Here is a 6,000-nt window from a genome sequence, read left to right as displayed (position 1 = left end):
TACTGGATGTGGAATTAATAATTAAGGGGATTTTTTATTTGGGAACACTGCAGACCTCTGTAGTATTAGTTCCACCCTTGTGAGGATGGACCCCAAGGGTTATATTTTTAACAAATTTGCTGAACTTTTTTCATCCTGTGAAACTGCATGTACATTTGTTCTGTGCAAATGGTGACAAAATTGAATGTTACTAGGTTATTTTCTCTCCAGATCAAATGTTACTCATTCGTATTAAGTGAATCTGGAAAATACTGCATTAGGGCTGCTAGATGGGAACTGATTGTAGTGGGGCTGAAACAACTAATCAACATATTTGACTGTTATCAATTAGTTGGCCTGCATACAGAATGCATTATTTACATGTCGGTATACACAGTGCAGCACACATACAGCTCAGGTCACTGTACAAACATGTCAGTATGTGCCTGAGAATGTGTGAATTAAAATATGGGAGGAGCAATGCATCATGGGACATGTAGTCCTGGGCAGGAGAAGGAAGTGGTTTAAAGTGATTCTAGGGCAGAAGGGTGTTTTTTTTTTTTTTTTTTTTTTTTTTTTTTTTTAAACCTTAAAGCGGATTTTCACCCAAAAGTGGAACCTCCCCTTATCTGCTTCCTCACCCCCCCCCCCCCCCCCCCTGGTGCCACATTCGGCACCTTTCGGGGGGGGGCGTGTACCTGTTTTTGACAGGTACCCTCCCCCACTTCTGGGAGACAGCGCCGCAGCACTGTCCCTCAGACATTTGGCCTCTCCTCCCTATCGGGCCAGTTAGAATGCTCAGCGCCCTTCGCACACGCACAGTAGGGAACCGGCTTCCCTCACCATGATTGGCGGCGGCAGCATCTGAGAGCCGATCCGAAAATCAGCTGGGGTGCTGACGTCGTGGGAACCCTGGACAGGTAAGTGTCCTTATATTAAAAGTTAGCAGCTACAGCAACTCGTCTTTAAAGTGATACTGAAGTCCTAATTTTTTTTTTTGTGTTTCAAAATGGCAAACATGTTCTACTTACCTGCTCTGTACAGTGATTTTGCACAGAGCAGCCCAGATTCTCCTCTTCAGCCCTCCTGTCGAGTGCCCCCACAGCAAGCAGCTTGCTATGGGGGTACCCGTGCCGACCTGCAGCTCCGTGTGTCCATTCAGACGCGGAGCCCAAGCTAGGCCCCGCTCACTGACTTTGATTGACAGCAGCGAGAGCCAATCAGCCATCAGGAGTGAGATACCCGGGCAGCCGAGTCTCCTGCAACTTCCCTGGATAGAGATGGGCTCAGGTAAGTATTAGGGGGGCTGCTGCACACAGGTTTTTTTTTTTTTTTTATCCTAATGCATAGAATGCATTAGGATAAAAAAAAAAAAACCTGCCTTTACAATCACCTTAATGCATTCGATGATTTTGAATGAATATTTTATGCATTCTGTGCATTAAGGTAAAAAAAATAAAAAAATCTTCTGAGACCAACCCCCCCTGTTTATTTATCTGATGCAGAGCTGTGCCCAAGAGCAGCAGCACTCTCTCTCTCTCCCTCCTCACAGGACTTGGATACAGCTGCGGAAGCCATTGGCTCCTGCTGCTGTCAGTCACAGCCCGTGAGGAGGGAGCAGGGGTTGAGGCCGAGTCACTGTGTGTGTTTGTCAACAGAAGCACACAGTGTGGCTAGGGATCAAGCTGCTTGCTATATAAATCCTGTATAACAATAATAATAATAATATTGAGGCACTCTGATGGCAGGAGGAGCCAGAAGCACCAGTGGGGAACCCCAGAAGAGGAGGATCTGGGCTGCTCACATATATATATATATATATATATATATATATATATATGTATGTGTGTGTGTGTATATATATATATATGTATATGTGTATGTATGTGTGTGTGTGTGTGTGTATATATATGTATATGTGTGTGTGTATTTTATATATATATATATATACACCAACAGCTGCTCTGGCCCCAGATCAGGAAGTTAAAACCCCAGTTTAACAGCCAGAGAACTAATCAACTGCATGGAGAGCAATGCCGGATCAGCAGTGATCATTTTTTATGCATTCCAAAAAATATATAATCAAAGCCCAATGATGTACAACTCTAGGGAACCAAATCTTTGCACACACAAATGCAACAAATTTTGCAGAAAAATCTTACATTGGACGTTCAGATCCCCAGCCATTCCTCGGTGGGTGTTTAATGTCTCAGGACATTGATGTCAGACTTTCACCTAATCTGTCTTCATTTCACTGGAAACTATTTGTCATAAACCTCATGCCTCCTTCCAGTCTGTAGGCTTTCAATTCCATTTCATTAATGCAAATACAGTAAAACCTTGGTTTGAGAGTGTTTTCCAAGACAAGCAAAATTTTTTAAATACATTTTAACTAGTAACATTAAGTCACAACTGAGTATAAAAGAGAAGAGAGGCGCCTCTCAAGTGTAGCAATATGGTTACATTTAATGAAGGTACAACATTTAGCAAGTCACATGGTTGATGATTAAAAGAGGCACATCTAAGTATGCAGGCATTTGGGATAAAGCTGTCCACATAGACCATCCTCCGCACCGCCATCAACCTTAATCCCTTCCATGTTGCACTCTACGAGCGCTTCAAGCCTCGCTTTCAAATCGCTCTACTGCAGGGTGGTCTTCCCGGTCACGACTGCAGACTGACAGCGGTGAAAGCTGGCAGTGCGGGGGATGGTCTATGTGGACAGCTTTACCCCGGATGCCTTCATACTTAGATGTGCCTCTTTTATTTATCAACCATGTGAGTTGCTAAATGTACTTTCGTTAAATGTAACCATATTGCTACACTTGGAGGCGCCTCTCTTCTCTTTTATACTCTGGAGCTCCTGCTGGATTTTGCTTCAAATCCCCTTGTGGAGGCTTCCATTTGTGGATGGACATTGTATGGTTACACAACCTATCACATCGCTATGATCTTTTTATATGGACTATAAACTGAAGGATTTATGAATAAATGGTTGTGGAACAAATCATTTGAGTTTCCTATGGGGAAATTCGCTTTGATATACAAGTGCTTTGGATTACAAGTAATTATTTATTTGTTATTATACAGAATTTATATAGTGCCAACAGTTTACACAATGCTGTACAACTACAATACACTTTAATACAGTAAGAATCAGAGGGGCCTGCTCCTTAGAGCTTACAATCTAATAAAAATATATATAGCCAGTGGCAAGCTAGCCAAACCAGGAAACAAAAGCCTGGGTTTGAAAAGTCTAGGACAGCATTTTTTTTTTTTCAAACTAAGGTATCCCTGAGGTTTCTGCAGGGGGGGCCTTGGCAAAATGCCCCAAAATTGTTTACAAGCCAGCAACTGGATCAAGTCTGCCTTTTAGTTACACAAAGCCACAGATTTTTATTGTGAAACCCTTCTAGCCACCATTTGATAAGGAGGATGTCAGGCGCCTGCATAGCATTCTTGTTTGACCCTCTCCATCAGCATTGAGGGTACCTTAGCGCAATGATGGAGAAACATTGACATACAAATCAGTACCAGTTTGCAAAAGTGTAGTTGGTTTGAAAGAATAAATCGCCTCTAACATTGTGTGTCCTACTTGTGTGGATGTTTCTGCATAACTATTAGAAAAGTTTTTACATTTTAGAATAGGGTGCATTGAGACTATCCAGTTTTTTTTTTTTTTTTTAAAGGGTGCCTTGACTGATAAAAAAGGTTGTGAAACCCTGGTCTAAAACATACTTGTGGTGTGTGGAATAAGCAGTAATAAGGAAGTGTACAATGTGTCCCCAGCTACAAGAGACAGTTTGAGGGATCAAGCAGCCAGTACAAGTCCTGAAAGGACGGGCATGGTCATAATAAAGTCAGCCCCACACCACAGTCCTCCAGCCAAAAGAAGAGCAAGACATCTGAGCTGATTTCAAAGCCAATAGGGCTGTTTTACTAAATAATTGAGCTTCACTCAAAAAAAAAAAAAAAAAATTTTGCTTAACCGCTTGCCGACCGGCTCACGCCGATATACGTCGGCAGAAGGGCGCGTACAGGCAGATTAACGTACGTACGTTACCCTTTAAGAAGCAGTTTGCGGGCACGCATGCACGCCCACTGCGACCTCCGTGAGTGTGATCGCAGGCCCTGTGTCCGTGGGGATACCTGCGATCGTCTCACGGAGAGGAAGAACGGGGGAAATGCTGATGTAAACAAGCATCTCCCCGTTCTGCTTAGTGACAGGACACTGATCACAGCTCCCTGTAATCAGGAGCGGTGATCAGTGTCGTGTCACACATAGCCCATCCCCCCCCCACAGTTAGAATCACTCCCTAGGACACACAACCCCTACAGCACCACCTAGTGGTTAACCCCTTCACTGCCAGTCACATTTACAGTAATCAATGCATTTTTAATTGCACTGATCGCTGTATAAATGTGAATGGTCCCAAAAGTGTCCGACTTAATGTCGCAGTCACGATGAAAATCGCTGATCACCATTACTAGTAAAAAAAAAAAAATAATAAAAATGCCATAAAACTATCCTCTATTTTGTAGACGCTATAACTTTTGCGGAAACCAATCAATAAGCGCTTATTGCGAGTTTTTTTTTTAACCAAAAATATGTAGAATATGTATCGGCCTAAACTGAAGGAAAAAAAAAATTTAAATATTTTTTGGGGATATTCATTATAGCAAAAAACGAATGCGTTTTTTTCAAAATTGTCACCATTTTTTAGTTTATAGCGCAAAAAATAAAAACCACAGAGGTGATCAAATACCACTAAAAGAAAGTTCTATTTGTGGGGAAAAAAGGACGTCAATTTTGTTTGGGAGCCACATCGCACAATTGTTAGTTAAAGCGACACAGTGCCGAATCGCAAAAAGTGCTCTGGTCTTTGGGAAGCCAAATGGTTCGGGGCTTAAGTGGTTAAAGGATAAGTTTACCTTTTAGACTCCATTCACACTAGGATTTCAAAGTTGCATCGACTTTAAGGTGCAACTTGGATATAACTTGTGACCAGTGATAACGGACAACTGTTGCATTGTATAACGTTCATGCAACTTCTGAGGGTTAACATTGAAGTCTATGGCCCTCAAGTTGCATGAACTACTTTGAAATTGCTGCAACTTTAAGCCTTCGTTCACATGAGGCCAATTTGACATGTGCAGAAGGGTATAGACCACAATATTTTTGCCCTTTTTTTTTTGCTTTGTGTTCACCTTTCTGGTGCAGGGCATATACACTCGTGCAGACAAGGATCTTGAGAAATTTTCAATGGTGTATATAAGTAGAGCAGTGGTTCTTCTTTCAAGCTGAGGTGGCAGATCGAGAACTGTCCCAAAATACATCCTAAAGGCAGGAAGCTGCCTAAGCTACTTGTGAAAACCAAACCTCACAAGTTTCCTACTCAATCTATTGCAGATTGGTGAGACTTTGCAAGTTTACAAGAAAACAAAAGAAAAAAAAAAAAAAGACAGTCTAAATATATCCTGTAAAGGAAACCTCAGAGAGAAAAAGGCTATGAATGCTGACCCCTCTTAAAAAAATAAATAAAATACTAGATATCTGGCCACCTCCAGCTGTAATCACAGCCAGTGAGGATTGGGCAGGGCCAAACCATTCTGTGTGCCAATGGACACAGAGCGCAGCTCAGGAGCAAGCACACACGAGTGCCCCCTGGCAGTTTGCTGTGCAGGCACTTGGCGTACGGGCCTGAGAAGAGGAGGGTTGGGGCTGCTCTGTGTAAAAATCCATTGTATGGAGCAAGTATGACATGTTTTTAAAAAAAAAAAAAAAACACTTTTAGGTTTACAATCACTTTAATGCCACTAGAGCTTGTATTTCAGTTTGGTGAATAGACCTCACCCACTGTCGCTCTCTATATGGATACTAAACGTAGAGGAGAGAAGGAGGCTTTAATCTTCTCCTTACAAAACAAGCATGAAAACTATTCTAAAAACCTTGCTTTACTAGAATTTTTTCCAGGCAAAACTCTGGGACCAGACTGAAGTCCGGTTGTTCTGACGTCACTC

Source organism: Aquarana catesbeiana, linkage group LG08 (assembly GCF_042186555.1).
Source record: "Aquarana catesbeiana isolate 2022-GZ linkage group LG08, ASM4218655v1, whole genome shotgun sequence".
Classification (NCBI taxonomy): domain Eukaryota; kingdom Metazoa; phylum Chordata; class Amphibia; order Anura; family Ranidae; genus Aquarana; species Aquarana catesbeiana.
Note: the sequence above shows the minus strand (reverse complement) of the source record.